Source organism: Centropristis striata, chromosome 20 (assembly GCF_030273125.1).
Source record: "Centropristis striata isolate RG_2023a ecotype Rhode Island chromosome 20, C.striata_1.0, whole genome shotgun sequence".
Lineage (NCBI taxonomy): Eukaryota > Metazoa > Chordata > Actinopteri > Perciformes > Serranidae > Centropristis > Centropristis striata.
Window position 1 is genome coordinate 33,796,769 of NC_081536.1, and position 11,677 is coordinate 33,808,445.

Below are 11,677 nucleotides of genomic sequence, written 5' to 3' on the forward strand. Positions count from 1 at the left end.
TGATCTCAGGAAACATTCAGACGCTTCGACTCCTCAGAGGAGATTCATCCAGCGAAAGGTGAGGAGGTGTGTGTGTGTGTGTGTGTGTGTGTGTGTGTGTGTGTGTGTGACCCCCGCTGAGGTGAAACCTGTTCACCCCGACGTAACCCTGCTGTGTAAACACACACACACTCAAACACACACTGAGACAAGAAGCAGACTCACAAACCTGCCGAACATGCAGAAAATAATGGTAAAAAACAGAGAATATAATGAAAGGAGGCAGTGGGAGGATAAGAAAATTTAAAATGTCTGATTTGTTGTTGGGAATGTACACTGTAACCTCGCTAAGAATAGTATTTATTTATTTTATTATTTTATAACTATTATGATTTTGAATTTTTCAAATTGTATTTATTTTTTGTATTGTTTTTGGTTGTTGTTGTTTTTTGCTATCTACATTTATTTAATCATTCATTTATTTTGGTCCTGTCAGTATTATTAATATTTTAAATATTATTTTCATTACTGCCATATGTTTTTGATGTTTTAAGTGTTGGATGTTGGATGTATTATAACAAAAAAAAACAATATATATATGTTTAAAAAGAAGAAGTCATACAGCTGTAACTCCTGATCTTCCACCTGAAACATCCTAAAATCTTTCCTAAAATTTTTCAGTCCGCACTACACGCACCGAGAGTAAAAACTAAGTTGCACCGAGTGTTTCTATTGATCCACTGAGATAAAAACATGCCAGGACGCTTCATCAAACTGATGCAAAGATCTGAAAATGAACCAAAATGAAACCTGTAAAACCTCAAACGGACCAAACAGCCAAACTGGAGCAAAATTGACAATGATTCGGCTCTTTTTTTGGGAGTTGTTTGTACTTTTAGACCAATAACAGAAAGTTCTGGCTGTTATCAGAACCAGAAAAAGGAAATGAGCTGCACATGGAGAGGAGAAGTTCCATAATTAGACGATCTGCAGCACACGGTCTAAAGTTAATGGTGTAAGTGCATTTATGGTGCATAATAAGGCCCAAAGGTGCAGCAGAGGGGTCGTGTTAATTGCCGTAACTGATCAGAGGTGTGTTCTGACTGCAACATGGATTAAACCAATCAGAGAGTCAGCTCTTATTCCCTTTTAAAGCCAGCTGTGTGTGCACCTGCTGCAAGCGAGCAGGTTGCTGCCTCCGCCTTCCTCTTTTCAACTACTGCATCTTTCATCTACTACTACTGAAAATATATGCAACAATCACCTGTTTAACTTCAGGAGGAGGCCCCAGATGTTTTACTGACATCATAAAGTGCAAGTTGTAAAAAAAACAACTCAAAAAACAAAAAGCGTGTTTCCATGGGCGTAGGAAAATACTGCACCACTGACTTTAGACCAGGTTTTGGTAGCTCAAACAATGGAGCAATCGCTATCTAAAGCCTCCAGATAGCAGTGTGCAAAAAAAGGTGGGAGACCACCTGATTTTAACCCCAAAAAGCCCAGCATGTTTAACTGAGATTTGGTCGGACGACTTCACAACAAGTGAGGTGGAAAACACTCACTAAAACATAAAAAACGTAATGTTTATTATATTTCCACCAGGACAAAATGTAACAAAAACCATGAAGTAAGTTTGAATTTTCAGGTGTGAAAAAGTCTTACCCTGGACACATGTAGAATCAACAGATTCTGACAGAAATATCAACATTTTAAGACCAGTTTTGGTCACTTTTGATAATGGAATCTTTGGTAACTGATGATCCATTCAAGGACTGTCGGAAAGTCCAAACTCTGGCGATAACGCCTGTTTTTACAGTTTCGTTTTATGATAAATTCTGGACTTTTCGTGATTTTTTTAAAAAAAGAAAAAATGTCGGTTTCACAAGTCTTTCGTTCCATTCTGGGAGTTTTTTTTAAATATATTTTCTGTTCAAAGTCCAGGGGCCGAGGCCATGCTCCCCCGGAGAACATTTTTACCCTAAAAGTCTAAATTTGGTGCCTCTCACACATTCTAATGCCACTATTCCATCTCAATCATTGCATATTTTTTAATGAATTATTGTAAAGGAAAATAAGGGTTCTTCTATGTTTTATTTGAGGCATTTTATTATGACAGTCTTCCTGTAAATTCTGTGGTGGATTCTGCTAACACATTCATGTGCTCTTATTTTGAAAGCTACATGTGTTTGCAGAAGCATTTATTGTCATTGCACAAGGTAACAAGTACTAGTACAACGAGATTTGCCATCAACCCGTCCCAAATGTATAAAACACACAAACAATATGACAGAGGTGAACAGGACAGGAAAACAGAAATGAAGAAAAAGAAATACAGCATGAAATGAGGGGAGGAAAGGAGGAAAAAAAACAGCAAGACAGTGGAGCATCATCAGCGTAGAAACTGACTTGATAGATTAACCCTCTGAAATGTATGTTTTCTTTAAAGAACCGCCAAAAGTCGGATTACATTTTTGATTTTAAAGTTTTGTTGTGTTGTTTTTGCTGGATTTCTACAAACCCATTAGTGTGAGGAAACAGAGATGCATACGTGATATAAATATAGAGATAAATCCTCCGGTTTCATCTGCAAAAAGAATTATTGCTTTATCTTATTTGGTTGCAGTTCTACCGGCATTTGAAAATGTGATCGTTGCAGAGTCTGGATGATCTCTGGTTCTGGTTTGGAGGAAAGTTTTTGATAAAAGCTGCAGTGTTTGGTTCAAGGTGTTGGTCTCCTCTAAATTTAGCTGAAGCTTTGCCTCTGGGAGAAATCTCCTCCTCCTCCTCCTCTCCTCCCTCGCTCCTCCTCTCTGTCGCATTGTTCCACTTCCTATCTGGACGTTTTCCAGAACATTCCTCCCTCCTTCCTGGGAATGTTTCTCAGCTGGTATGTTTCACTCCTGTCCTCCTTTTTCTCCTCCTCCACCACTCCTTCATCCCTCTGTCACTGCTACATGATCACACCTCCATCTCATTTACTCCCTTTCCCTCTTTCCTTCTCCCTCCCTTCATCCATCACTCCTCCTCCTCCTCCTCCTCCTCCTCCTCCTCGGGGCCTCCAGATGAAGTTTTCTCTCCCAGCTTAAACTTTAAGCCTGGGAGCCTCGGAGGAGGGATGGAGATGAGCTCTCACACTGAAATCCCTCAAACGTTTAATAGGTTTCTCTCAGTTTCATATTGAAACAATGCTGCGATTAATGTGGAGACGGACAAATATCGAGAGAAAAGGTCAGAATATCAGGAATTCTGATCAGGAGTCTGGGTATTTTTGTAAAAGGTCAGTGTATAATGTGTTTTACTAGAAAGAAACTTGAAAAATGAAGAATTAACCTGGCATTGCAGTTAATATTAAGAGATATTTAAGGTTTTTAAACTACCCAGAATGTGTTTTCAACTTTTAGTTTGCAAGGACATTTAAGGAGGAAAAGAAGATAAAAAAGATGAAGGAGGATGGAGACTGAGGAGGAAAAGATGAACAGGAACGGAGATTTAGATGAGGAGAAAATAAAGGAGGAAAAAGGCAAAAGGAGAGAAGGAGGAGATGAAGGTTAAGAGAGAGAGAGAAGGAGGAGGAGGAGGGAGGGTCTGCAGATGGAGGACAGAAACATGTCGACTGGCCTCGTTTCTCAAAATACAACCGGCCGCCTGCTGCCGAGTCTTAAAGGGACGACGCAGCACCACAACCTGACAGGGAAATATAAAATAACGTGATATAATATAATAACCGGCCACTAGTCACGGCAGTCTGAAGGTTCCAACCAGCCCTTTACACCAACACAGTCTGGTGTCCACGGAGGTTTCTTAGCCCTGTTTTAGATCCAATCAGAGAACGGGGAGGGACGGACTGACGATGACGCATACTACTGGACAGACGGAAGCTTGTAGTTTTGTAGTTTTCTTACGGATCCAACATGGCTGCAGCAGACGCCAAGCTCTCTTTGGATCTAGCTGTAGATTCTAGATAGTTTAGAGCCAAAGTTGATTTTAAAAGAAGAACAACGTTTGACTTTAAACTCCTGTTTCACCACCAAAAAGGATGTTTTAGCCTCAATGCTTCCGACAAGATTTGGCCAAAGCCTAATCTACCAACTAGCCCCGCTAGCGCTCGCTGCTGTAACCACGGTGATCTGGCTACGAGCCGGGAGACAGCGGAGCCACAGAGACCCAACAACACATACGTCATCTGGTATAACTGATCTGATTGGCTAAGAGCTACCTACAGACGCTTTGATAGACATTCTAAGCGTCCAATAAACGGCTCTGGAGGATCGTAAACCACGCCTCCTCTACGGAGAAATGAACGGCTGGTTTCCAGACTAGATCTCATTTGAGATTAGTCTGGTGTTAGCCAGGATAATAATTTACTAGAAAAAAGTAGAAATTACCAAAAAAAAAGTCTAAATTACCAGAAAAAAAGTCAAACTCACAAGAAAAAAGTAGAAATTAGCAGAAGAAAAGTATAAACTGTGCGTCAGGATATCGTGTGGGGAAGTTGTTGAAATAACGCTGCAAAGTTCGGCTTTTTTTATGTTTCATTCTAAAAAAAATGTAGCAGTCAAGCTTGTTGTTTATGTGTGTTTGATAAAATGCTGCAGTTGTTGTCGTCCAACATGTTTGATATCAGTTGAGTTTGACTGGATACTCTGTTGGTCAGTCTGAGGCTTTGACTCACTGTGGAGGGATGGTGCCTATAGATCCTTACATCTTATAGTTTCATATGATTCCAGGATATTCCTGAAAGTGAGCCTGCTACAGACTCTGGAAAAAACAAAACGGTGAAAATACTGACGCCAGTCGGAGCGCTAAATATGGATACTTGGTGGCCATGAATGGTAAATGGACCTGCACTTATATAGCGCTTTCTAATCACTTTGCGACCACTCAGAGCTCTTTACACTACAGACTGCGCTCATTCACCCATTCACCCACACATTCATACTGGTGGCAGAACGGTGCCACCTGCCACCATTGGGAATTCATTCTCACACCGATGAACGCAGCATTGGGAGCAATTTGGGGTTCAGTATCTTGCTCAAGGATACTTCGACATGTAGGCTGCCATGGTCGGGGATCGAACCACCAACCCTTCGGTTGGGGGGCAACCAACTCTACGAACTGAGCCACAGCCGCCCCATGAATCGATGTAATATCGGCACGCAAGATATTGCGATGCTGCTGTATTGATTCTTCCCCACCGCTAGTAAACAGTGACGTCATGATGACGCTCTTTGTGGAGACGCAAACAGTTCAGAGACGATTCACAGGTAGAACAAACTCAGAACCAGAACCTGAACCAGAACCTGAACAGGAACAGAACCAAGTTCGTGTTGGTCTAAAAGGGATAAATGTTATAAAAAAGGAGCTCCAGTGTTTCCTTTAACAACGTTTTCACCTGAAGTTTCTCTAAATCTTTAACTTTTAAGTCTGAGCTGTCTGGACTGGAAATCATTAGCTGTTTATTTATTTATCAAAGATAAAAACAGCTTCTGAGACTGGAAAGAATCCTCCTCTTCCCCTCAGAGTCTCTAGAAGACGTGAAGTCCTCCCCAGACTGTCCGTCCTCTGTTCCCGTCAGGACAAACTGTGCTTCAGTCTGTCACGAGGACACAGAGGTGGATCAAAGACTTCTGCTAGAAAAGCTTCATTTGCTTTCTTCACAGTGTTTCTGATCACATGATCCTCCTCCGCTCCGTCCTCACAATACAAACGGGACCCGGGCCCCCTCCCTGTCCCCGTCTCCTCTCAGCAAACAGTCTGAGACTCTGTCAACAGCGTTCTGCACTAATTACTAACAGAGAGAGAGAGACGTGTTTACAGGACGAGGGACAGAAAACTGAGAGAAACTGACCAGAGGAAGACTAAAAGACTGAAAACACAATTATTAATCATGTGATCCACCACGATTCAACAGGAACAAACGATATGAAGACTCACTGTAAGAAATATGAACATATTTCTCTACAAAAATCATCCTCAAATGTTCAATATTGCACAAGAGCTTTACATTAACCCTCTGAGATTAAACGCCAAAAATCCACTGTTCATCGTAGACCAGGGGCCTCAAACTCTAATTACCTGGGGGCCGCTGGGGCCAGTATCAAAATGACCAAAAAAAGACACTAAATGACTAAAAAAAAAAGACACAAAATGAATAAAAGACACACAATATATAAAAAAAAAACCTAAATTACTAAAAAAAAAAAACACTAAATTACTTTTAAAAAGACACAAAATGAATAAAAGACACAAAATTACTAAAATAAAACAATATGACTGAAAAAACACTAAAATACTTTTAAAAAAAGACATAAAATTAGAAAAAGATACGAAATTACCAAAAAAAGACACAAAATTAAAAAAAAAAAAAGACACAAAATTACAACAAAAAAAGACACAAAATGACTGAAAAAACACTAAAATTACTCAAAAAAGACAGAAAAATATCATCCCAGGCCATGAGTTGGAGACCCCTCGAGTCGTAGAGAGAAACTATAAAAACAAACGTTATCGTCGTTGAACTTTCAGCCTTCCAGTTACTGAAATCTCAGAAGGATTTATTAGTTTCAGTAATAATGTGTGTGTGTGTGTGTGTGAGTGGTAATTCTGACTCCTGTCCCTGACGGCTCCTCATATTGAGGAGCAGCAGCAGCTTCGCCTCCTGCAGGAGCATGGATCCTCTCAAAGCGTCCCTGCAGATGGTTTAGCAGCTGAACATCTCCATCAGGAGGAGCTGCTGAGGAATAAATGATCCTCCTGCAGGCTGAATCAGAGGAACAGCAGCAGGAAAGTAGTTTAAAGTTGCTGCAAACAGCTTCTCCCTTTAAATTAAAACCACATTTCCCATAAAACCCTGCTGCACCCCGCCTCTATTTCTGGCTCGGCTTCGTTTTATTTAAAGACGGAAGAATAAAATAAACACGCGTCAGCGAACGTCACACGGAAAATAAAGTTCTGCAGAAAGTTTAGAGATCATTTAAGAGATTAAAAGTCTGTTGAGCTCTGAGGAGTGAGGAGGAATGTGGGGAAAAAGGTCAAATTTAGTAAAGTTTATATCCGAAACATTAATTCAACCATTTACAGATAAAAATCATTAATTTTCAGTCAATAAAAAGGTTTAATCAGAGTGTAAAAATGTTCTACTGAGTCTATTGAAGACTAGTTTAAAAAGTTAAAAAGCCGGTATGTTAGTGAGTGTTTCAGCATCGATTCAGAAATAATAAGTGTCACAATTGTTTCATTCTAGATAGAAAATGAAAGAAAATTGATTGGAGAAAAAATTTAAATTCAATCATCAAATTCAGAGGCAGGATCAGATAATAATCTAACAGTTTGCAGCTGAAGCTTGTGGAAGAAGTTTGCTTCACGTTTATATGAATTCAGTCACATTTACAGATAAAAAGCTTAAATTTTAAGGCAACAAAACTGTTTAATCTGCTTCATCATGAGTGTAAAAGTCTCAGAGTTCAACCGCTCAGGTTTTAACACAACTGAAGCTTTTTCTTGAATATCAGATCGAGATAAAAGAGGAAACCTGGAGGATGTTTTGTGCAACAGATTTGATTTTAAGGAAACTTTAACTTGGATTTAAAAGGAAAATATGTGCAACATTTTGTGCAAAATGTTTGTGCAACTGGGCCTTGACTTCCCATTTTAAAACTCAGCTACGAGATATAAAAGATAGCTTCTAGTTAAAACAGATTTTGGTTGAAGCCCGAGTGTCCTTCAGCTCTGAATCCTTCGACCTTTGACCTCTTTATGAGGACAGAGCTGAAAATATAACTATTAAACTGCAAACGTGAGATAAAATGATCTTTCTACGAGCTGATTTAGGTTAAAAAATGCTTAAATGTAACCGCAGCGCGTCGTTAGAACAGCCGAGGAACAAGCCGACACCTCACTGTGACATTTCAGACGCTTCAGTCAACAAGTTGCCAAATGTTTCCCAGTTACTGCATCAAAGAAATGAGGAGGAGGGGGAGGGGGAGGGGGGAGGAGAGGAGAGGAGGAGAGAAGGAGAGGGGGAGGAGGATGATAAGAGAAAATCTGAGGTGAGAAAGAGAAGAGAGAGAAGAGGAAGCAACAGTGTGAGAGGAAAACCAGGCTGAAAAAGAGGAGAAAACAGGGTGGAGAGAGAAAGCAAAGCTGGCAGATGAGAGGAGGAAGATTAGGAGGAAATAGGGAGAGGAGAGAGGGGGAGAACCGGAGGAGGAGGAGGAGAGAAAGCAGCAGTCCAGCCTGTATCTGATTACATAATTGCTCGACAGGATTTGAAACAAGGTCTGCTGCGCAAAAGAAACGCCTGAAAAGCAGCAGCAGCGTTTAGAAAACACCTGAAAACAGAAGAGAGAGTCACCGGAGGACGGAGCTGCACAACAACCTGCTTATTTACAACCACAACAACCTGAAACTACACTCAGATTCTGCCAAATCACTGCAGAAAAGATAGAAAAAGCTGCACAAAAAAACACAATAATAGGGTTATTTTCAACCAGCAACATGATACTGCACTCAAATCCTGCAAAATCAGTGCAGAAACATCAAGAATAACTCAAATAAGAGAGAAAAGATGTAAAAGCTGCACAAAAAAACACAATAATCTGGTTATTTACAACCACAACAACCTGAAACTACACTCAGATTCTGCTAAATCACTGCAGGAGCAAACAGAATGACTCACATAGAAGAGGAAAGATGTAAAAGCTGCAGAAACGTCACTAAAGTTGTGTTATTTTCAACCACAGTGACCTGAAAATACAGCAGAATGTTGCAATGTCACTGCAGGAGAATCAAGAAGAACTCACACAGGAGAGAAGAGATGTCAAAGCTGCAGAAACGTCACAATAATCGGTTGGTTATTTACAACCACATGAAGCTGAAACTACACTCCAATTCTGCCAAATCACTGCAGAAAAGATAGAAAGAGCTGCACAAAAAAACACAATAATAGGGTTATTTACAACCAGCAACATGATACTGCACTCACATTCTGCAAAATCAGTGCAGAAACATCAAGAATAACTCAAATAAGAGAGAAAAGATGTAAAAGCTGCACAAAAACCAACCACAACAACCTGAAACTACACTCCAATTCTGCTAAATCACTGCAGGAGCAAAAAGAACAACTCACACAGGAGAGAAAAGATAGAAAAAGCTGCAGAAATGTCACAAAAATTGTGTTATTTCAAACTACAGCGACCTGAAAATACAGCAGAATGTTGCTAGATCACTGCAGGAGGATGAAGAAGAACTCACACAGGAGAGAAAAGATAGAAAAGCTGCACAAAAAACACAAAAATTGTGTTATTTACAACCACAGCGAGCTTGAATTCACACTTGACACTTGAATTCTGCTTAATCACTGCAGGAGCATGAAGAATGACTCACACAGGAGAGAAGAGATAGAAAAAGCTGCAGAAACGTCACAAAAGTTGTGTAATTTTCAACTACAGAGACGAGAAACTAGACTCCAATTCTGCAAAATCACTGCAGGAGCATCAGGAATAACTCAAACAGGAGAGAAAATATTAAAAAAAGCTGCAGAAACGTCACACAAATTGTGTTATTTTCAACCACAACAACATGAAACTAGCCTCCAATTCTGTCAAATCACTGCAGGAGCTTTAGGAGGAACTCACGCAGGAGAGAGAAGATGTAAACGCTGCAGGATTGGGACATTAGTGTTGTTGTTTGCAGCCAGTGGGAGTCCTGCTCCTCTCATAGCTCTCTATGGGAGACAGAAGGTCACTGCAGCCTGCTGGAGAACACCAGCACTCTGAATATCTGCTGCTTTACTCTGAGGGCTGAGGTCAGAGGAGGCGACCACGCCTGCACCTCCTCCTCCTCCTCCTCCTCCTACTACTCCACCAGCACCTCCTCCTCCATCAGCAGCACCTCCTCAAACTGAACCTCCATCAGGTGAAAACATAGAAAGCTGCAGAGTTTCATCATCAAAACAACAACAAGCAGCAGCAGCTCTGGCGCACTGACACACACACACACACACACACACACACACACACACACACACACACACACACACACACACACACACACACACGTACAAGTTCAACAACACGGGGGGACCGCGGCGGGGACACGCAGCCGGGAGAGGAGGCTCTCTGCCCGGCGTGACTTGGCGCCAACAGTCCGCTGCAGCAACCAGCAGCTCACACACACACACACACACACACACACACACACTCACATACACACACACACACACACGGAGGCGTCGTGGATGTGGATGCTTCGCTCCACAGCTACAATGAAACAGATCGGTGCAGGATCAGACAGACAGACCGGGACCCGGACCGGGACTCGGACCGGGACCCGGAGCGGGACCCGGAGCGGGGCTCGGACTCACCTGCAGGCCGGGAGAGGAGCGCTGAGTCCCGCTCGGAGTGGAGGACGGAGGTCGGGCTGCTCGGAGCTCGGAGCAAAAACAACGCAGGAGCAGAGAGTCCTGAAATCCACCAATCCTCCTCCTCCTCTTCCTCCTCCTCCTCCTCTTCCTCCCCCCGCCCCGCCCCCCCCTCTCCGGACTGCAGAGCCCGGTGCGCTCGGTTCAGACACCCTGCAGCCCCGGCGGGCGGGGCGGAGATATACAGACCTGTTAACACTCTCACTGAGCTGGATTAGTTTGTCTGGGTTACTAAAAAAAATAAAATAAAATAAAATAATAATAACAACAATAATAATAATATATTTTTTTAAATGGATGAAAAAGGAAACTTCCATATGTATTATAATTTTAATACAGGAATAAAAATAATAATAATATAATTGTTATTATTATTATTTCATATAATAAAAATAATAATTACAACTATTATATATATGCTTAATAATAATTGTTTTTTATTATTAATAATATTATTATTAATAATGACAATTATTATTATTATTATTATTTATATAAATGTATTATTATTATTATTAATAATAATAATAATAATAACAATGATTATTATTATTATTATAGTTTGTGTAAAGTTAAAAAAAGGAAGAAACAGAAACTTATATTATCAAATGTATTATAATATTAATACAGGAAAAACATAAATAATAATTATCTATACATATATATATATATAATATCAATAACAGTAACAATGATTATTTTACTATTATTATTTACACAAACTATAATTATGCTAACAATATGTATTATTGTTATTATTTTATGTTATTATTATTATCATTATTATTATTATAGAAACAGGAGATGTTCAAACATTTCTGTTGTGTAAATGTATTAAATCATGTTTTAAATAAGATGCTGCATCACCTGCAGATTGAAACATTTTCATAAAACGCGAGACAAATATTAACGTTGGTCAGAGTGAAAACAAACATCAAACAAAGATTTCAGACCAAATTACTACAGAAAAAAACATAATAATCTCACTGAGAAGACAGAAAAAACATTAATCATTCATTCATATTTTAAATCAACACTTCTTATACTTATAATACAAACAACAAAAACAGACAAAATATTTATATATTTTATAATTTTTGAAAATATAATTCATTCATTCATTAAATAATTATTTTATGAATAAAAAAAACAATAATATGTTATTGTGTTTGATTAAGAAACAAAACAATGTAAACATATATTAATTAATTATATTTTAATTAAAAGTCTGCGTCAACTCATTTTCTTTATATATTTATATTACATATATTCATTTTC

The 11,677-nt window shown here is 39.6% G+C and overlaps 1 protein-coding gene across 1 annotated transcript in view; it reads right to left on the minus strand.

Moving 5' to 3' along the window:
- Positions 1–10,478, minus strand: part of LOC131993918 (spectrin beta chain, non-erythrocytic 1-like) — a 141,035-nt gene extending 130,557 nt beyond the window's left edge. Inside the window, exon 1 of the mRNA XM_059359994.1 lies at positions 10,343–10,478. The gene's annotated coding sequence lies outside the window, so the exon portion shown is untranslated. The remainder of the gene's footprint in view (positions 1–10,342) is intronic.
- Between the last annotated feature and the right edge of the window lie 1,199 nt (positions 10,479–11,677).